Source organism: Mustela lutreola, chromosome 5, assembly GCF_030435805.1.
Source record: "Mustela lutreola isolate mMusLut2 chromosome 5, mMusLut2.pri, whole genome shotgun sequence".
NCBI classification, from domain to species: Eukaryota; Metazoa; Chordata; class Mammalia; order Carnivora; family Mustelidae; genus Mustela; species Mustela lutreola.
The window spans coordinates 172,522,840-172,545,845 of record NC_081294.1 but is presented as its reverse complement, the minus strand read 5'-3'; positions in this window follow the sequence as shown (position 1 = coordinate 172,545,845).

Below are 23,006 nucleotides of genomic sequence, written 5' to 3'. Positions count from 1 at the left end.
TGGACGTGCGCTCGCATTACAATTGTCTCCTAGCAACAAGGCAGTTTAGATCAGATGGCTCTGCGGTAGAAACCTGGGTGGCTGAGTTGAAATGGACTTTCCTGAGGATGGGTCCTAATGTTTGTTTGTGTACATGAGGGCCTTGAAATGAGGCCGTGGCACCGGGACCCTGAAGTATTCTCCTAAGCTTTTGACATAGCTCCCATGCACAAGTTTCTTGTGGAGACGAGAATTTTTCTGATGGGTGCTTCAGGAAAACCACTATGGTCGTATTGGAATCCAGACTTTTGAGGAGACATGCCTGTGAACCAAAGCAATGGATCCGATAATGTCCTACGGTCCTGTCTGGTTCAATCTTCTTCTCTGGGGACATCCATCTATGGAATGAGTGGAGGTAGTTGCTCAACTGGTGTCAGACCGCCCTTGTTTGTGCCGGGCGTCCTACACTATTGGGATGGCCTCAGGGACTTTGGAGGGTTCTCCTAATTTGTACGGTTTGGGACAATGGAATGGGGAGAATTCCCAGGGATTGGGTAGGCGCAGTACTAATGTGTGACTCCAGGGGACCCAGCCTGGAGGGTGTGTGGCCCAGGACTTTGAGGACAGAAGTGTAAAAACACAAACTCAGCTTAGGTTTGGGGATGTAGGTATGGCAGACCCAATCGACAAACCATGAGAAGAACTCTTCAGGATATGAAGAAACAGCGAGTCTGAGGCTTTTGCTCAAGTTTTTGTCTCAGGATTTTGTATCAGCGATGGCCGATGAATGTCGGGGAGACCTCATGGGCCATGGACGAATCTTCCTCTCTGTGGATTTAGCCTGATCCCAATTGTTTTTCGTCAATCTGTGGGATGGGAGGGCTCCTTTCAGGTTTGTTACCTCAGGTGTCCCACCAAAAGAGGAGCTCCAAAGCAGAGCCCTAGGGACGAGTGAAGGGACAAAGCGAACTATGGTTAAAAATTGGGGCCAGGGGCATGGCAGGCCCCATATGCGGGCTCAGGGTCAAGCCACTGAGAGGCCTTACTTGAGGACTGGGCTCAGGCTGAGGGTCTCAATGTGTGTTTGTGACCAATGTGGCCCTCGAGCATGGGCGGGGCCTCATGGGCCACACTGGTTTCAACTACACGGAACGTTGGACAACATGGCAACCACAAGGTTTCTTGCCATGGGGATGGAGATCTGATTTCTGCATCATTTTCAACCCTGGGCATTGGTTTGAGATAAGTTATCGGATCTGAAGCCTGAAAATCGAGGTTGAGAAGAGATGACGACCTAAGGCCATGGCGGGTCCGATGTGCTCAGAGTGAGGCCAGCTGTCTGGTGGGGCCAGGAGGTGCAGGCTCAGGTTGTGTCTGCAACGGCATCAGTGCCCAGGTCAGCCTATATATTTGGGGTACAGCCAAGTGGCGTGCAGGTTGATCCTCATTTGGGGTTTCTGGGTAGCCCCAGAGGGCAATGTTTTTCTTCTGGACGGCAGGCAGAGTGTTGCATTGTAGTTCTGGATTGCCAAACTGGAGGGCTTGTGGGCCCGTAGTCTGAGGACGGAAGTCTGAGAATAGAAGCTAGGCTTAGGTTTCTGGGTGAGGACATGGCAGGCACAATCTACAGACCTGACTCGAGGTCCCGTGGATCTGAAGTCAGGGCGAGTATCAGACGATCGCTCAGGTTGTGGTTCTGTCCCTGATGGACACTTCATGAAGGGGGGGATCACGAGGCCATGGGGGTTTTCGCAGAATGGGAGTTGTGAGAAGCTCCAAACTGCAAAGATTCTTGCAGGACAATTGAGACCTTTTGGTTGGGTCCAGGCCAACGATAAAGAGCAGGGTTCTAAGGATGGATGGCTGGGTAGCCCACTTCGCATTCCAATTGTCCCCTAGCAACAAGACATGTTAGATCTGCTGGATCTGGGGGAGCAACCGAGGAGGCTGAGTTGATATGGACACTCCTGTGGATGGGTCCTAATGTGTTTTTGTGTCTATGGAGACCTTGGAATGAAGCGGTGGCACTGGGGCCCTGAAGGGTTCTCCTAAACAGAAGCTTTGACAAAGCACCAAAGTGCAAGTTTCCCATGTGTAGAGGAGATTGGTTCTGATGGGTGAGTCAAGAAACAGCCATATTCTGGTATTGAAATCCAGGCCTCTGAGGAGAGATGCCTGGAAACCAAAGCAATATATCCGATTAGTGCCTAGGGGTCTCTTCGTTCCTTTTTCCCTCTGCGGACACCAGTCTACGGGTCTGAGTGCAAGTAGGCCCTCAGATGGGCTCAGATTGCCCCTGTTTGTTCTGGGAAGCCACCACTATTTACATGGCCTCAGGGACTTTGGAGGTTTATTCTCTTAGGAGGGTTGTGGCCATTGGAATGGGCACACAGAAATCCCTTGGAGAGGGCAAGTACAGTCCTCAGGTTTGGCTCCAGGGTCCTGAGCCTGTACGGTGTGTAGGCCAGGGCTGTTTGGACCGCTGTCTGAAAAACACAAACTCGGCTTATGTTTCGGGTCAAAGGTATGGCAGGACTGATCTACAGACCATGAGGAGAACTCTTCGGGATATGGAAAAAGGGCGAGTGTGAGTCTCTTGTTCAAGTTTTTGTGTCTGGATATCGTGTCACCCATGTTCATGAAATTTCCGGGTGACTTCATGGAAAATGGACGAGTCTTACTATCTGGAGGTGTGGCCCCGTCCAAAGAGTTTGGGGTCATTCTGTGGGATGGAATAAGTCTGTTTTGTTGTTGTTGTTGTTTTGTTTTGTTTTGTTTTTTAACCTCAGGTGTCCCACCAAATGAGGGACTCCAGAGTAGAGCCCTGGGGAGGGGTGACTGGACAACCAGAAATCTGGTTAAATATTGGGGCCTAGGGACATGTCAAGCCCATTAGGACATCTAATGGTCCAGTCACTAAGAGGACTTACTAGAGGACAGGACTCACGCTGAGGGTTACAAGGCATGTTTATGCCCTCGTTGCACTCAAGAATGGGCGGGGACTCAGGGTGAATGCTGGTTTCTCCTACACTGAACGTTGGACAACATGCCAACCACAAGGTTTCTTGCCATAGGTAGGAGGAGTTCTGATTTCTGCATCACACTCACCCCTGGGCAGGGATTGGAGATAAGGTCTAGGTTCTGAAGCCTGAAAACTGAGGTCGGGAAGAGATGATGACCTAAGGCCATGGCAGGTCTGATGTGCTCAGTGTGCGGTCAGCTCTCTGGGTGTTGGTCAGGAGGTCCGGGCTCAGGTTTGTCAGAAAGTGGTTTAGTGCCCAGGTTAGACTACATAATTGGGGTACATTCGAGTGCCGTGTAGGTTGATCCTCATTTAAGCTGCCTGGGCAGCTCATTAGGCAATATATATATTTTTTTTTTTCTAGAGGGCAGGCAGAGTGCTGCATTGTGGGTCCGGAATTACCAAACTTGAGGGTTTTGGGGCCAGGAGTGTGAGGACGGAAGTCTGAGAACACAAGCTAGATTTGGGTTTCAGGGCGAGGGCACGGCAGGTACCCACTTCACATCAGAACCAAGATGTCATGCATCTGAAGTCAGGGCGAGGATCAGACGTTGGCTCAGGTTGGAGTTTCTGTGCATGACGGCCCCTTCATGAAGGGAGCGGAATCTCGAGGCCATGGAGGTATTCCAACGTTGGGAGTTGTGGGATGCCCCCTTCAAGGATTCCTTCTGCGGGACAATTGAGACCTGTTGGAGAGGTCCAGGACATCCCATATGGAATGACTCCAGTGCACCGTTCGAGGATGGATGCCTGGACGTGTGCTCGCATTCCAATTGTCTCCTAGCAACAAGGCAGTTTAGATCTGATGGCTCTGAGGGAGAAACCTGGGTGGCTGAGTTGAAATGGACTTTCCTGAGGATGGGTCCTAATGTTTGTTTGTGTACATGAGGGCCTTGAAATGAGGCAGTGGCACCGGGACCCTGAAGTATTCTCCTAAGCTTTTGACATAGCTCCCATGCACAAGTTTCTTGTGGGGACGAGAATTTTTCTGATGGGTGCTTCAGGAAAACCCCTATGGTCGTATTGGAATCCAGGCTTTTGAGGAGATATGCCTGTGAACCAAAGCAATGGATCCGATTATGTCCTAGGTTCCTGTCTGGTTCAGTCTTCTTCTCTGGGGACATCCATCTATGGAATGAGTGGAGGTAGTTGCTCAGCTGGTGTCAGACCGCCTTTGTTTGTGCCGGGCGACCTACACTATTGGGATGGCCTCAGGGACTTTGGAGGGTTCTCCTAATTTGTACGGTTTGGGACAATGGAATGGGGAGAATTCCCAGGGATTGGGTAGGCGCAGTACTAATGTGTGACTCCAGGGGACCCAGCCTGGAGGGTGTGTGGCCCAGGACTTTGAGGACAGAAGTCTAAAAACACAAACTCAGCTTAGGTTTGGGGATGTAGGTATGGCAGACCCAATCGACAAACCATGAGAAGAACTCTTCAGGATATGAAGAAACAGCGAGTCTGAGGCTTTTGCTCAAGCTTTTGTCTCGGGATTTTGTATCAGCGATGGCCGATGAATGTCGGGGAGACCTCATGGGCCATGGACGAATCTTCCTCTCTGTGGATTTAGCCCGATCCCAATTGTTTTTCGTCAATCTGTGGGATGGGAGGACTCCATTCAGGTTTGTTACCTCAGGTGTCCCACCAAAAGAGGAATTCCAAAGCAGAGCCCTAGGGACGAGTGAAGGGACAAAGCGAACTATGGTTAAAAATTGGGGCCAGGGGCATGGCAGGCCCCATATGCGGGCTCAAGGTCCAGCCTTGAGAGGCCTTACTTGAGGACTGGGCTCAGGCTGAGGGTCTCAATGTGTGTTTGTGACCAATGTGGCCCGCGAGCATGGGCGGGGCCTCATGGGCCACACTGGTTTCAACTACACGGAACGTTGGACAACATGGCAACCACAAGGTTTCTTGCCATGGGGATGGAGATCTGATTTCTGCATCATTTTCAACGCTGGGCATTGGTTTGAGATAAGTTATAGGATCTGAAGCCTGAAAATCGAGGCTGAGAAGAGATGACGACCTAAGGCCATGGCGGGTCCGATGTGCTCAGAGTGAGGCCAGCTGTCTGGTGGGGCCAGGAGGTCCAGGCTCAGGTTGTGTCTGCAACGGCATCAGTGCCCAGGTCATCCTATATATTTGGGGTACAGCCAAGTGGCCTTCAGGTTGATCCTCATTTGGGGTTTCTGGGTAGCCCCAGAGGGCAAAGTTTTTCTTCTGGAGGGCAGGCAGAGTGTTGCATTGTAGTTCTGGATTGCCAAACTGGAGGGCTTGTGGGCCCGTAGTCTGAGGACGGAAGTCTGAGAACAGAAGCTAGGCTTAGGTTTCTGGGTGAGGACATGGCAGGCACAATCTACAGACCAGACTCGAGATCACATGGATTTGAAGTCAGGGCGAGGATCAGACGATCTCTCAGGTTGGAGGGTCTGTTCCTGATGGACCCTTCATGAAGGGGGGGGATCACGAGGCCATGGGGGTTCTCCCACGATGGGAGTAGTGAGAAGCTCCAAACTGCAAAGATTCCTCTACAGGACAATTGAGACCTGTTGGTTGGCTCCAGGCCAACGATTCCGAGCAGGGTTCTAAGGATGGATGGCTGGGTAGCCCACCTCGCATTCAAATTGTCTCCTAGCAACAAGACATGTTAGATCTGCTGCATCTGGGGGAGCAACCGAGGAGGCTGAGTTGCAATGGACTCTCCTGTGGAGGGGTCCTAATGTGTTTTTGTATCTATGGAGACCTTGGAATGAAGTGGTGGCACTGGGGCCCTGAAGTGTTCTCCTAAACAGAAGTTTTGACAAAGCACCAAAGTGCATGTTTCCCATGTGTAGAGGAGATTGGTTCGGATGGGTGAGTCAAGAAACAGCCATATTCTGGAATTGACACCCAGGCCTCTGAGGAGAGATGCCTGGAAACCAAAGCAATGGTTCCGATTAGTGCCTAGGGGTCTGTTCGTTCCTTTTTCCCTCTGGGGACATCAGTCTTCACGTCTGAGTTCAGGTAGGCGCTCAGATGTGCTCAGATTGCCCCTGTTTGTCCTGGGAAGCCACCACTATTGAGATGGCCTCAGGGACTTTGGAGGTTTATCCTCTTAGGAGGGTTGTGGCCATTGGAATGGGCACACAGAAATCCCTTGGAGAGGGCAAGGACAGTCCTCAGATTTGGCTCCAGGGTCCTGAGCCTGTACGGTGTGTAGTCCAGGGCTGTTTGGACCGTTGTCTGAAAACACAAAATCGGCTTATGATTCGGGTCATAGGTATGGCAGGACTGATCTACAGACCATGAAGAGAACTCTTCTGGATGTGGAAAAAGGGCGAGTGTGAGTCTCTTGTTCAAGTTTTTGTCTCTGGATATCGTGTCACCCATGTTCATGAAATTTCCGGGTGACTTCATGGGAAATGGACGAGTCTTACTCTCTGGAGGTGTGGCCCTGTCCATAGAGTTTGGGGTCATTCTGTGGGATGGAATCCGTCTGTTTTTTTGCTGTTGCTATTTTGTTTTTTAACCTCAGGTGTCCCACCAAATGAGGGACTCCAGAGTAGAGCCCTGGGGAGGGGCGACTGGACAACCTAAATCTGGTTAAATATTGGGGCCTAGGGACATGTCAAGCCCATTAGGACATCTAATGGTCCAGTCACTAAGAGTTCTTACTAAAGGACAGGACTCACGCTGAGGGTCACAATGCATGTTTATGCCCTCGTCGCAATCAAGAATGGGCGGGGACTCAGGTTGAATGCTGGTTTCTCCTACACTGAACGATGGACAATATGCCAACCACAAGGTTTTTTGTCATAGATAAGGAGGAGTTCTGATTTCTGCATCACACTCACCCCTGGGCAGGGATTGGATATAAGCTCTAGGTTCTGAAGCCTGAAAACTGAGGTCGGGAAGAGATGATGAAGTAAGGCCATGGCGGGTCTGATGTGCTCTGTGTGCGGTCAGCTGTCTGGATGTTGGTCAGGAGGACCGGGCTCAGGTTGTGTCAGAAAGAGCATTAGTGCCCAGGCTAGACTATATAATTTGGGTACATTAGAGTGCCGTGTAGGTTGATCCTCATTTAAGCTGCCTGGGCAGCTCATTAGGCAATATTTTTTTTTTTTTCTAGAGTGCAGGCAGAGTGCTGCATTGTGGGTCCAGAATTGCCCAACTTGAGGGTTTCGGGGCCAGGAGTGTGAGGACGGAAGTCTGAGAACACAAGCTAGATTTGGGTCTCAGGGCGAGGGCTCGGCAGGTACCTCCTTCACATCAGAACCAAGATGTCATGCATCTGAAGTCAGGGCGAGGATCAGACTTTGGCTCAGGATGGAGTTTATATGCATGACGGTCCCTTCATGAAAGGAGCGGAATCTCGAGGCCATGGAGGTTTTCCCACGTTGGGAGTTGTGGGATGCCCCCTTCAAGGATTCCTTCTGCGGACAATTGAGACCTGTTGGACAGATCCAGGACATCCCATATGGAATGACCCCAGGGCACTGTTCGAGGATGGATGCCTGGGACACGAGCCTCGCATTCCCATTGTCTCATAGCAACAAGGCAGTTTATATCTGATGGCTCTGCGGGAGAAACCTGGGTGGCTGAGTTAAAATGGACTTTCCTGAGGATGGGCCCTAATGTGTGTTCGTGTCCATGAGGGCCTTGGAATGAGGCGGTGGCACCGGGACCCTGAAGTATTCTCCTAAGCTTTGGACATAGCTTCCATGCACAAGTTTCTTGTGGAGACGAGATTTGTTCTGATGGGTGCTTCAGGAAAACCCTTATGGTAGTATTGGAATCCATGCTTTTGAGGAGACATGCCTGTAAACCAAAGCAATGGATATGATTATGGCCTGGGTCCTGTCTGTTTCAATCTTCTTCTCTGGGGACATCCATCTATGGAATGAGTGGAGGTAGTTGCTCAGCTGGTGTCAGACCGCCCTTGTTTGTGCCGGGCGACCTACACTATTGGGATGGCCTCAGGGACTTTGGAGGGTTCTCCTGATTTGTACGGTTTGGGACAATGGAATGGGCAGAATTCCCATGGATTGGGTAGGCGGGTCCTAATGTGTGACTCCAGGGGACCCAGCCTGGATGGTGTGTGGCCCATGACTTTGAGGACAGAAGTCTTAAAACACAAACTCAACTTCGGTTTGGGGATGTAGGTATGGCAGACCCGATCGACAAACCATGAGAAGAACTCTTCAGGATATGAAGAAACAGCGAGTCTGAGGCGCTTGCTCATGCTTTTGTCTCTGGATTTTGTGTCAGCGATGGCCGCGGAATGTCGGGGAGGCCTCATGGGCCATGGACGAATCTTCCACTCTTTGGATTTGGCCTGATCCCAATTGTTTTTCGTCAATCTGTGGGATGGGAGGACTCCTTTCAGGTTTGTTACCTCAGGTGTCCCACCAAAAAGGAATTCCAAAGCAGAGCCCTAGGGAAGAGTGAAGGGACAAAGCGAACTATGGTTAAAAATTGCGGCCAGGGGCATGGCAGGCCCCATATGCGGGCTCAGGGTCCAGCCAATGAGAGGCCTTACTTGAGGACTGGGCTCAGGCTGAGGGTCACAATGTGTGTTTGTGACCAATGTGGCCCGCGAGAATGGGCGGGGCCTCATGGGCCACACTGGTCAACTACACTGAACGTTGGACAACATGGCAACCACAAGGTTTCTTGCCATGGGGTTGGAGTTCTGATTTCTGCATCATTTTCAACCATGGTCAGTGTTTTGAGCTAAGTTATAGGATCTGAAGCCTGAAAATCGAGGTTGAGAAGAGATGCAGACCTAAGGCCATGGCGGGTCCGATGTGCTCAGAGTGCGGCCAGCTGTCTGGGTGGGGCCAGGAGGTCCAGGCTCAGGTTGTGTCTGCAACGGCATCAGTGCCAAGGTCAGCCTATATATTTGAGGTACAGCCAAGTGGCATGCAGGTTGATCCTCATTTGGGGTTTCTGGGTAGCCCCAGAGGGCAATGTTTTTCTTCTGGAGGGCAGGCAGAGTGTTGCATTGTAGTTCTGGATTGCCAAACTGGAGGGATTGAGGACCCGTAGTCTGAGGAAGGAAGTCTGAGAACACAAGCTAGGCTTAGGTTTCTGGGTGAGGACATGGCAGGCACAATCTACAGACCTGACTCGAGATCTCGTGGATCTGAAGTCAGGGCGAGGATCAGACGATCGCTCACGTTGGAGTTTCTGTCCCTGATGGCCCCTTCATGAAGGGGGAGGGATCACGAGGACGTTGGAGTTTTCCCACGATGGGAGTTGTGAGAAGCTCCAAACTGCCAAGATTCTTCTGTAGGACAATTGAGACCTGTTGGTTGGCTCCAGGCCAACGATTCTGAGCAGGTTTCTAAGGATGGATGCCTGGGTAGCCACCTCGCATTCCAATTGTCTCCTAGAAACAAGACAATGTAAATCTGCTGGATCTGGGGGAGCATCCGCAGAGGCTGAGTTGAAATGGACTCTCCTGTGGATGGGTCCTAATGTGTTTTTGTGTCTATGAAGACCTTGGACTGAAGGGGTGGCACTGGAGCTCTGAAGGGTTCTTCTAAACAGAAGCTTTGACCAAGCTCCAGCGTGCCAGTTTCCCATGTGTAGAAGAGATTTGTTCTGAAGGGTGAGTCAGGCAACAGCCATATGCTGGTATTGAAATGCAGGCCTCTCAGAGGAGATGCCCAGAAACCAAAGCAATGGATCCGATTTGTGGCTAGGGGCCTCTCCGTTCCTTTTTACCTCTGGGGATATCTGTCTACGTGTCTGAGTGCAGGTAGGTGCTCAGAAGAGATCAGATGGCACCTGTTTGTCCTGGGAAGCCACTAATATTGGCTTGGACAAATTAAAACAGAACTTGTGCGAAATTAAAAACAGAAATTCCCTATGACCCTTCAATTGCACTCCTGTGTATTTCCCGAAAGATACAGGTGGAGTGAAAAGAAGGGCCATCTCTACCCCAATGTTTATAGCAGCAATGGCCATGGTCGTCAAACTGTGGAAAGAACCAAGATGCCCTTCAATGGACGAATGGATCAGGAAGATGTGGTCCATATACACTATGGAGTATTATGCCTCCATCAGAAAGGATGAATACCCAACTTTTGGAGCAACAGGGATGGGACTGGAAGAGATTCTCCTTAGTGAAATAAGTCAAGCAGAGAGAGTCAATGATCATATGGTTTCAATTATTTGTGAAGCATAACAAATAGCATGGAAGACATGGGAAGATAGAAGGGAGAAAGAGTTGGGGGAAATTGGAAGGAGAGGTGAACTATTAGAGACTATGGACTCTGAAAAACCATCTTTGTGTTTGGAAGGGGCAGGGGGTGGGAGGTCGGGGTACCAGGTGGTGAGTATTACAGAGGGCATGGATTGCATGGAGCACTGGGTGTGGTGCAAAATAATGGGTACTGTTATGCTGGAAATAAATAAAAAATAAATTTAAAAAAAAAAAAGAAAAAGAAAATTGGGAGCATCACTTTGCCCAATTTCAAAGGTAACTACAAAGCTGTTATCACCAAGACAGAATGGTACTGGTATAAAAACAGACACATAGACATGTGGTATAGAGTAGAGAGCTCATATATTGACCATCAACTCTATGGTCAAATAATCTTCAACAAAGCGGTAAAATATACAGTGGAAAAAATTCAGTCTCTTCAATAAATGGTGCTGGGAAAATTGGGCCAGCTCTGTGTAGATGAATCAAACTCGACCCTTCTCTTCCACCATACACAGAGAAATTCGAAATGGATAAAAGAGCTCAACATTGGGGGGAGGGGACAAGATGGCAGGCAAGTAGGAGGAGGCGACTTTTCAACCTGTACCCTAAAGTGAGCTGATTACCAACCAAAGAACTACAATCACCCATGAAATCAGCCTGAGGTCAGAATTATACACGTCTGGATCTCTATAATGGCAGAAGACGCCGGTGGGCAGGTAAATTGCGGTGGGAAATGCAGACTGATATTGGAAGATAAACAAAAGGGGGAGGGAGCCACCAGAGGCGACTGGTTCGAAATTAATACCCCCAATATGAGCGAGAGTGCCCTGAGTCTGGGGACCAGCATTAACTGGAGACTGTTTGAAAGCACTCCAAAAGTGCAAAGTATCATGGTGGGGGGAAACTGTAGGAATTTGGGGCGGCGAGGGACAGGGGCTTAAGTCCCCGGTCCCAGGACAGCCTCCCCTGGCACTGAGCCAGATGGAGTGCGGTTGAGAAACCAGGTCTTGGCACCTGAGCCACCATCATGCATGATTGCCTGGGGTCTGGCTCCTGGGAGGGGCCAGGAGTCACATCATAGGACAGAATGCTCGAGCCCTGCTACGGAGCCTGAGATGCACACACCCCACATCCTCCCCTGAGAGATGTACACAAAAGCCCAGCTGGCGCTCTTTGACCCGGGCCATTGTTTCAGAGCCTAAGACGTGCGCACCAAACTCTCCTGTGAGAGAGGTGCGTGAAGGGCCAGGCTGGTGCTCTCGGACCTGCGCCCCTTCTCAGAGCCTGAGACATGTGCAGGACCCACAGCCCTCCTGAGAGAGTCCTGCGCAAGCCTGGCGCTCTTAGACCCAGAAAGACCAGGCACTCCCAGCCCCGGCCAGTGGGAAAATCTCAGTGTGCGATCGCTGCTTGGAACCTCTCTGGAGGTCTGGAGCTGTCCAGACAGCCACCACTGCCATGGTTTGTGGTACAAGCAGAAGATCCTGCGTCTCCAGGGACCGTGACTCAAAACCTGCTCTGCAGGCGGCCAAGGGGGATCTCATCTGGGCTCTGCAGCCAGACTGAGGCTTCTCTCTGAGAGGGAGGTTAGGGTGCATTCTGTTTTCCTCTAAAACTACAAAAACCATCAAAAGTGGTCAGGGCGAGAGGGAAAAAAAAAACGTGAACAAACTTAAAAACCGCCAGAGAACAAAAGTCTGAAAAAAAAAAAAAAAAACGGTTTCCTCAGAGCCCACCCCCTTGAGGGGGACTGGAGGACTTAACGCAGGGAACACCATTGACTGAAAACCCACGTGGCAGGCCCCTCCCCCAGAAAACCAACTAGGAAAGATGTTCACCATCGACCATCAACAGGAAAATCCAAATAAAATATTTCCATGAGATATTAACTCACACTATCAGATTGGCTAACAGCACCAGCACAAGAAAACAGATGTTGGGAGGATGTGGATAAAAGGCGACCCTCCTGCACTGTTGGGGAATGCAAGCTGCTAAACCCACTGTAGAAAAGAGTATGACTGTTCCTCAAAGCGTTAAATATAGAACTACATTATGATCCAGCAATCACACTACCGTGTGTTTACCCAATGAACATGAGAACAATAACTGAAAAGGATACATGTGCCCCTATGTTTTTTGCAACATTATTTACAGTATTACAATATGGAGGCAATCCAAGGATCTCTTGATAAATGAGATGATACATGCACACACACACACAGTGGGAAATTACTCAACCATAAAAAAATGAAATCTTGCCATTTGCAGACCCTTGGATGGAGCTAGAGAGTACTGACCTAAGTGAAATCCATCAGTCGGAGAAAGACAAATGCCTTGTGATGTCATTCTTACATGGAATTAAAGAAACGAACATACATAAATAAAGGAGAAAGAAGATACAAAGCAAAATGCTGAATCTGTGGTTACCATAGTGGAAGTGGATGGAGGGATGAGTGAAATGGATGATGGGGACTAAGAGTACACTTTTCTTGATGACAGCTGAGTATACATAGAATCACTGAATCACTACATTGTACACCTGAAACTAATATACCACTGTATGTTAACTCTACCTGAATTAAAATAAACAATAAAAAAGTTTTTCTTTCAGTAAACTATTTGAAAAATCTTTTGCTGTGCAATGTTCATAAGACATACTTGTGAGAGTATAACTGTACAATAATTATACACTCTATGCTTGGAATTCAAATTTCACTGAATTCTTATACTTTTCCTGTTAACTGTAACAGGGTGAGAACCTATGCTTTCAAGAGTGTAAGTAGAGATGGATGTCACTTCACTGTCCAGAAAGCTATTATTGTTTCTGTTTTCATGTGAGATTGTCATACAGTATGAGACAAATTTCAGAGCAGGTTTGTTATGCATCCTGGATCTCTAATTCAGTGGTCATTACCTAGATCTGTTTGGATGGTAAGTTCCTATGGATGGGCTTGCATCCAAGCACATACCTGGAAGACAAATGTGGGTGGGCTGGGTGTGGGACAGGAAGAGTACCAAGTACATACAAGGGTTGGATCCCTCCCCTGATCTAGGAATGGCCATGGGAGTGGGTATGGGAGGCAGAAGCAACAGGAAACCGCTAAGGTCACCAGCTGAAAGCAGGGTGTCTGGGTCAAGTGATCTTGAGATGCAGGGCTTGAAGTCTGTTCTGAGCTACCTCTGGGTGGAAAAGGAGGAAGGAAAAAGAAGGAGAAATTGTCTGCACCTGGCCCATACCAGCTTCCCACCACTACTGGTACACATCAGTCTACACAGCTGACACCGCCTGGGGTAAAGATGGGCTGTCTTGGATCCCTCAGCCCTCAGAGGGACAGATGGCTCCAGGGCTCAGGGACATGCTGAGGGAGATGGGAACGAAGGCAGCCTCTCCCAGGTCATCCCCTCCATGAGCAGGCAGACCTCCAGGACTGCTAAAAACCCACTGGCAGTTTTTTTAAAGATTTTATTTATTTATTTGGCAGACAGAAATCACAAGTAGGCAGATAGGCAGGAAGAGAGAGATAGGAGGAAGGAGGCTCCACACTGAGCTTGGAGCCTAATGCAGGGTTTGAGCCAAGGACCCTGGCTTCAACCCACTGAGCCACCCAGGTGCCTCCCCACTGGCAGTTTTGAAAGACATGCCATAAATGAACTAAGGCATTGAAAAATATAAAACAATATTCGTTTTTAAGTTCAGAGCTGTCAGCTCATGAAGTGAGAAGATATTCCCTGAGGAATACTGAGGGAAGGGCAGGTCAGGTTGCAAAGAGAGATGTGAATTTCTTGATTGGGGACCTCTAGCCCCCTTCCAGGACAAGGTATTGTCCTCACTTCACAGAGGAACCATAAAAGTTAGGGTTAGGGTTAAAGTTAGGGTTAGGGAAGCCTTCAAACAAGAGATACATTCTCATTCATTCCCCCACAGAGGCCAGACCCATCCCTGGGCTCCCCAGCCTCCCGAAAAGTTGGAGGAAGATGAACGGCTACTACCCACCCCTCAACTCTGCTCCTGGAAAGCTCCCCTTCACCAGGGCCCCCGGGTGTTCCGCATCGTCTTGACGCATATTCCGGGCGGCCGGGACATTCCCCAAGCAAGAAAGGGCCCTCAGCCACGGGTAACAGGGTGGTCCCCAGGGCTGCCCAATGCTGGCCAATTCTCACGATCGTTCTGCCCAACTCAGTATTGATTTGGCCGGTAAAAGCCTGGCGAACTCGCTTCGGGTGCCGACAAAGGGCCCTCAGCATGGAGGACATAGCATCCACAGGGCTGCCCAATGCCGGCCTATTCTGATGAGCATTCTGCTCAAATAGATAACAATATGGGCAAAATGCTTGTGAGAATTGGCGGCCCTATTGGCTAACTCACTTTAGGCGCACCAGTTCTACAGGGTTGATCCTAACCCTCAACTAAGGCTTCCGTGTGGGTCACCACAGTGTCGGCATATAGGTGCTGCCCTGCCCCTACCACCTAACCCTAACCCTAGTTTGGGTGTTCAAGCTTCCATCCCCAGAGGCCTGGCTCCCTAGACTTTGAGACTAGGGACCCCATATTCCCAACACAGGACTCTGGCTGCCACCCATGAGGAAACTGGACCCCATGGCCCTGTGCAAAACCCTCCTGGCTAGAGAAACTTCCATGCCTCTTAAAGACACCCACAACTTAAAAGGACCCACGCACCACAATCCTGGAGCCTGATGGGCCACCAGAGCAATGCCCTCTACTCAGCCATCTGGAGATCCTGGGTCTGCACTGGCATATCCGGCCTGCCATTCTCCAAGGACCAAACCCTAACCCTACATCAGTGTTCAGGCTCTGGACCCCAGAGGTCTAAAACCCAATCCCTCCCATCGATGGGAGGATCAGATTTATGGCCTTAATCAGACTCTTAGTCAGGAGGAGACCATTTCATTTTGTGCTCTCTAACACCCTCAGAGCCCTAGAACTCGGCATGCTCCCCTGAGGCCATTTCTTCCATCTTTGATCCTCCAGACCAAAGACTGAAGAGCCTCCTGATGCCCGCCCTCAACTATGCCCTTGGATGTGTCGATATCTGTGCTGGCAGATCCGACCTGCCTTGTCTCTAAGACATAACAATAACCCTATCCCTAAGCCAAACCCTAATACTAACACTAGCCCAGGTTGTGTGTTCCACTGTCAATCCTCTGATACCTGGTCCCCAAAGCCCCGAGATGGGGGACCCCTGAGCTGCACACCATCATTGCACCTGATCCCAGGAGGACACACTGCCATTTGGAAATGTACTGAACCCACGGAGCAGAAGAAACCTGCATGCCTTCTTGAGGCCATCCCCACTTCTGGCGGCCCCAAGGACAAGGAACCGAGTCTCACGGTCCTGTAGACATGCGCCCCCAACTCAGGCATTGAGCTGGGTCACCACAGCACTGGCAGGTAGGGGATGACATGCCTCTATGACTTAACCCTAAGCTTCCTTTGCGTATTCTGGCTTCCAACGCCCAGAGGTCTGGCTCCCTACCCCTCCAGACTGGGGACCCCATATTCCCAATGCAGGATCTGGCTGCCAACCCCGAGGAAACTGGACCCCATGGCCCTGTGCAGTACCTCCTGTGCTGGAGAAAACTCCAGGCCCCTAAAAGATTCCCACCTTCCGAGGACCCTCACACCACAATCCCAGAGCCTGATGGACAGCCAGACCAATGTCCTCAACTCTGCCCTCCATAGAGCCTAAGTCTGCACTGGCACATCAGGCCTGCTGTTCTCCCAGGACCAAACCCTAACCCTAGGTTGGGTGCTAAGGACCAGGACCCCGAGATATGACACCCAATCCCTTCCATGGATGGGAGCATCAGACTGATACCCATATTCAGAGTCTCAGACAGAAGGAGACGATTTCATTTGGTGCTCTCTAACACCCTCAGAGCCCTAGAAACCAGCATGCGCCCCTGATGCCATTCCCGCCATTATTGCCCCTCCAAGCCAAAAACCCATGGCCTGAGGAGCCTCCTGGGTCCCGTCCTCAACTCAGTGCTTGTGTGAGCCTATATCTGTGTTTCCAGATCCGACATGCCTTGTCCCTAAGACATAGTCCTAACCCTAAGCCTAACTGTAACCCTAATCCCTAACTCTAACCTTAATCTTAAACCCTAACCCCACCCTATCCCTAACTCTGACTCTAAACCTAACCTTTTTCCCTAAGACATAACCCTAATTCTTGTCCCTAAGACATAACACTAACCCTAACCCCTAACCCTAACCCTATCCCTAACCTATATCCCTAACTCTAACCCTCCAGACAGGGGATTCAACATCCACACCAGGAGACTCTGCCTGCCCTCCAGAAAGAAAGATGCATGAGCACCTACACACACTCGCATCATCTGCAGCACCCCGGACATAATGCCGGATTCTGCCACAAGCCAGATGCATGTCCACTAAGCCCCGAGGGAGCCCACCTCAATACCAGCATATCAGAGCTTCCATGCCACTAGTCCTTAACCCTAACCCTAGGTTGTATGTACAGGCTTCTGTAGCCTTAGGTCTAGCCCACAAACTGGCCAGATTGGAGATGCCTGAGACTCACTCTGGCAGTCTGCCAGCTGCCTATGTTGTTATGGAGCCATTTGTAGCTAGTCAGACCTCAGAGCAGGGAATAACTTCGTGTCCCCTAAGGCAAGCCTCGGCATCTGAGCCCCTCCTGAACAAAAACCCAGATTCACACGAGCCACCTATTACCCGCCCTCAACTCAGCCCTCCATGGAGCCCGCCTCCGCACTGGCAGATCAGACCTGGCATGCCCCTGGGCCATAACCCTAACCCTAGTTTGGGTTTTCAGGCTTCCATTCTGAGATTCCAGGCAACAAACCCCCTGGATTAAGGAACCTTGACATACACCCTAGGACTCCGCTCGCCATACAGTAGAAACCTATGCCATTTGGAGATGTGCTGAACCGTCAGAGGGGGAGAAACCTACCCCTATAATGACACTCCCACCATCTGTGGCCCCCCGGTCGTAAAATCGGATTCTGCTGAGCTGCTGGACACACGCCCTCAACTCAGCCCTGAGGGGACCCCAACTCAACATCAGCAGATTGGGTCACCATGTCCCTAGGCCCTTACTATTACCCCTGTTTGGGTTTTCAGGCTTCCATCCCCAAATCCCCTAGATTAAGGACTACTGAGCGACACCACAGGACTCCACCTCCCACACGGGAGGAAACCTTGTGGTTTGGAGCTGCACCGAACCTTCAGACCAGGAGAAACCTGTAAACCCCCCTAACGCCATCCCTACCATGAGTCACACCCATGGCCATAAAACCGGATTCTGCTGTGATACCATATCTCTGCCCTCAACTCAGCCCTTAGAGGAGCCCACATCAGCACCAGCACATTGGGCCTGCCATGTCCTTAGCCCTTAACCCTAACCCTAGGTAGGGTGTACAGGCTTTCATGCTCAGATGCCTGTCCCCCAAGCCCACCAGATTGGCCACTTCTGAGATTCATGCCGGTATAGATTAAGGATGCCTCAGTGACACCCCAGGATTGCGTCCGCCACACAGGAGGAAACCATGCCATTTGGAGCTCTGCAGAACCCTCAGGGTGGGAGAAAATTCCATGCAACCCTGAGTTCACCCCCAGAGCACAAAGTTGGAGTCTGACATGCCCCCTGATACCCACCCTGAAGTCATCCCACCAGGGAGCCCATCTCAGCAACAGCAGATTGAGCATGCCATGCCCCTAGGACCTTAGCATAACTCTAGTTTCTGAATTCAGGCTTCCTGAATACATGCTCCCCCCAAGAGGCCTGGTCCCCAAACTCCCCAGATTCAGGACCCCTCTGTAACAAGCCAGAATCCTGACTGCCATGCAGGGGGAAGCCATGTCATTTGGAGCTCCACAGTTCCCTCAGAGAGGGAGAAACCAGCATGCCCCTCTAAAGCCACCCCCACCATCAGCCATCCCTCTGGCCAGAAACCCTGACTCTTCTACGTTGCAGGACACATAGCCTCAATTCAATCCCGAGGGTATCCCACCTCAGTGTCAGCAGATCAGGCCTGCCATGCCCCAAGGCCAAGACCCTAACTGTTGGTTGCATTTTCAGGCTTCCTTCCCCAGAGGCCTGTCCCCTAAGCCCTCTAGATTAGTAACCTTGGACCCACACTGTAGTAGTTCACCTGCCACCCAGCAGGAAACTAGTCCCTTTGGATCTGTGCAGAACCCTCAGAGCCAGAGAAACCTGCATGCCCCCATCAGGACCCCTGCATGTTCTGCAGCCCCCTTGCTACAAACCCAAAGCCTGATGCACCACCCGACCCCCATCATCAACTCAGCTCCTTGGGGAACTCACCTCAGCACCAACAGTTCGGGCCCACCATTCCACTAGCTCAGCTCTCCTCAAAGACCCCGGTCAGCTCTAGGCAGACCTGGAACTCCCCTGTCTGCGGCAAAGCTCTGGGATCCCCCCTCTTCCTTCTCAATTTACACTGTCCCAGGCATTCATGAGAAAGGGGAAAGATACCTCCTGAAGGCTTAATACCTCCTTTCCTCTTCTGCCATATTTTTCTCCAATTACCTTTGTACCTGGGCAGACTGGAAGGAACATATCTATGGAACATGAACATGCTCTGACATCTGAATCTTCCTGGAAGCTTTTTGAGGGCTCCTTATGCAAACAGAAACTAGTGTATCATACAACAGTGTGTTGGAAAGTGATCATTGACAAAACAGTAGAGCAAAAATCCCTCCATTTTTACCTCACTCCTCATGAAGTAGAACATGGTGTTCTTCATTCCTTCCTTGACTTCCATTCCAATTTGTTTCCATGCAGTGTTCATTCCTTTGCTTCAAGGGTAGGATTTTGTGATTCCCCACCTGCATAGAACACCCAGAGCTCATCACAGCAAGTACTCTCCCTAATAGTTGTCACCCATTTAACCCTTCCACCCACACCCCTGTCCTCTAGCAATGATCAGTTTGTGCTCTAAGTTTGAGTGTGTTTCTTCATTGGCCTTCTCCCCTCACTATGTTCATCTGTTTTCGTTCTGAAAATCTACAGAATCCAAGTTACAGGCTATTGGTCTTTTCTTACTGATTTTACTTAGCTAAATCCACTGTAGATCCATCCACATCCTTACAGATGATAAGATTTCATCCTTTTTGAAACTTGCTCTTATTCCATTAAGAAGATGTGGGAGACAATGTTTGTAGCAGCAATGGCCATGGTCGCCTAACTGTGGAAAGAACCAAGATGCCCTTCAACAGACGAATGGATAAGGAAGATGTGGTCCATATACACTATGGAGTATTATGCCTCCATCAGAAAGGATGAATACCCAACTTTTGTAGCAGCATGGACGGGACGGGAAGAGATTATGCTGAATGAAGTAAGTCAGGTAGAGAGAGTCAACTATCATAAGGTTTCACTTATTTGTGGATCATAACAAATAGCATGGAGGACAAGGAGAGTTAGAGAGGAGAAGGGAGTTGGGGGAAATTGGAAGGGGAGGTGAACCATGAGAGACTATGAACTCTGAAAAACAATCTGAGGGTTTTGAAGGGGCGGGGTGGGAGTTTGTGGGAACCAGGTGGTGGGTATTGGAGAGGGCACGGATTGCATGGAGCAATGGGTGTGGTGCAAAAACAATAAATACTGTTATTCTATAAAAAATTAATTAAAAAAAGAAGAAGATGATGTGGGTGAATGAATACACACACACACATACACACACACACATATATATAAAATCACTCATCATTGAATGGACATTTGGACTCCCTCCATTGTTTTACTATGGTTGATAATGTGCTGTGGTTGATAATGTTACGAATGCTGCTGTAAATATCACGGTGCTTGTACCACACAGAATGTACATTTTTGTGCCCTTTAAGCAAATACCTAGGAGGACAATTGCTGGATCCTAGTGTTGTTCTGTTCTTAGGTTTTGGAGGACACACCATTTTCTTTTCCAGAGTGGCTGCAACAACCCACATGCCCACCAACAGTGTAGGAGCGTTCCATTTTAGGGTTTTTTTTAAAGATTTTATTTATTTATTTGACAGAGAGATCAGAAGTAGGCAGAGAAGCAGGCAGAGAGAGAGAGCGTGAAGCAGGCTCCCTGCTGAGCAGAGAGATTATGGCAGGGTTCCATCAGAGGAACCTAGGATCATGACCTGATCCAAAGGGAGGTGCTTAACCCACTGAGCCACCCAGGTGCTCCTGAGGGTTCCACTTTAAGCAGAACATTCCCTGCCAGCCATTTCCTATGGAGGAAATGTAAAACCTGAGGGATAACCTGACTCACTGAGCATCAGGCAAGCAGCCACAGAAATTCACCCCAGGGTTCCTGATGCCAAGTCCCTTGAAACCACCAGAATGCCTTTATCCAGGGAAATTCCCAAACACTCTCCTTCACCACCCACAGAACCCACCAACTGCACAGAAAATAGAGAATGCCCAACCATATATAGCTGTTTGAGTGAACGTAGGAAGACAAGCATCCCTTTTAAATTGTCCAAGGCTCCTTGGAATCATTTTGAATTTTCCCTCAGCCCTCATTGGAACTCTTTGGATGCAAAGACCAATCCATTAGGATACATCACCTTGGACAAAGGAGAAGCCATCATCCAAGTCTCTATCTGACCCAAACATCCACCTCACTCTAGATGCCGGCCACAGCCTAGGCCCAGTGGAATAAACACTGCTAGATGAAGGAATACTTTCTATATTCAAAACGCACACCAGTCAATCTCATCTTCCCTTTCGAATCCAAGGGATTACCTAGGAAAGATATGGTCCAAATCCCTTTGTAATCCAGAAATAAACAGAGAAAATGATATCCCTGCCAGATGTTCCCTGCAGAGAAACTCGGGAACTCTAGCACCCACACTAGATTGCTTACAGCTGGTCCAGTGTGCCAATTGTGAACTCCACCAGAGACAAGAGAAAAGCCCAGGAGGTTTGGGGTGAAAGAGAAGTTTTACCTCCTGTCCTGGCATGGATGTGACATTGTGCCCCACCGGCCTGCTGTTTTGTCTGAATGCTGACGTCCTGGGACAAGCTGCATGTCTAACTCAGATGCTGATTTTCAAAGTTCAGGTCTTGTGGAGCCAGAGTGAAGAAGGGTTGTCAGGTGTGGATAAGCAGGCGTCTCCCACCTAGTCTTCACACCTGCTCCAATTCCTGGGAGAAGGAGAGACATATGCTTATTTCTTAAGTGGTCATCCACTTCCTTCTCAAGCCGACCAATGCCCTTGTCCTTTTTAAAGAAACAAACATACTCTTCCAAACAAACATTCAACTCCTCAGTTCCAAATGCACCATGAGTCAGGTTTGGTTTCCCCCGGCTCCAGAGCCCAGTTGGGAGGACCCTCCTGAGCCATCCTGACAGCAGACTACCAGCAAACCTGGGGAAACAGGGCACAATGCTGAGTGGGGGCCCGGCTCCAGTGTTTCTTATGACCACTCTTAAGCCTGGAGAAACAGAGACTATACAGCTCACCACTCCGTCCTGCAGAAACAATCTGTAGTTCCTCAGGATTCAGGGTCTCTCACCCAGCAGCTCCCCACTGCCCTCAGAGCCAGCAGGCAGCACTGACTCTTCTTCAGGTGGGTTTCCCATGGCAGCTCACCACAGCCTCCAGTGGTCGCAAGCAGCATTGCCACCCCTACCGTGCTCTCTCACACCACAGCTCACCCACCACCTCCAGTGGCATGAACTGGCACTGTTGGGCTTTCCACAGACTCCTAAAGCAGCCCCCAAACCCTCCACAGGTGTAAAACCACACTGGCACTGTCCCTCCAGATTGGGGTCCTCTGGGCCACACCCCAGATGTCCACCTGCCACCCAGGAGGAAACTGTACCATTCGAAGCTGAGCAAAACCCTCAGAATGGAACAAACCCACATGACTCCCTAAGGACACCCCCAACTTCGATGGTCCCCGCAGTCACAAACTCATTCTGATGTGCTTCCTGACCCCCATGTTTGACTCAGCCCCTGGGGATCCAGCCTCAGCACCAGGAGGTAGGGTCAGAATACCCTTAAGCCCTAACCCAAACCCTAGGTTGTGTTTTCAGGCTTCCATGCCCAGAGACATGGCCAAAAATCCCTCCAGATTGGGAACCCCTGAGACACAACCAAGGACTCCGCCTACCATCCATGTTCTCCTGGGTGCCCTTCGGAGCTACCCAGAAACCTCAGACCAGGAGAAGCCCACATGCCTTCCGGAGGCCACCATCACCTCTGATGGCCCACATGGAAACAAAACCCAGAGATTAACATACTACTTGACCCCAATCCTTGACTCAGCCCATGGGAGATCCCGCCTCAGCACTGACAGTTTGGGCCTGCCATGGCCCTAGGCCCTAACCCTAATCGTACGTTGGCTTTTCAGGCTTCTGTCCCCAGAGACCTGTCCCCCAATCTCTCCAGATTGGGGTCCCCAGGGCCACACCCCAGGAGTTCGCCTGCCACTCAGGAGGAAACCACACCCATGCAGAACCCCCAGAACAGAACAAACCCGCATGATTCCCTCAGACCACCCCCACCTACAGCAGCCCACCCAGGCACAAAACCAAGCCCCTGATGCACTACTGGACCCCTGTCCTCAACTCAGCCCCCTGGGGATCTGCTTCAATATGGGCATATTGGACCTGTCATGCTCCTAGGCCCTAATAGTAACCCTAGGGTAGTTTCTCAGGCTTCTGTCCCCATAGAACTAGCCACCAATCCCTCCAGATTATGGACCCCTGAGCCACAGCCCAGGACTCCGCCTGCCACCCAGGAGGAAACCGTGCTGCTTGGAGCTGTGCAAAACCCTCAGAGTGGGAGAAACCTGCATA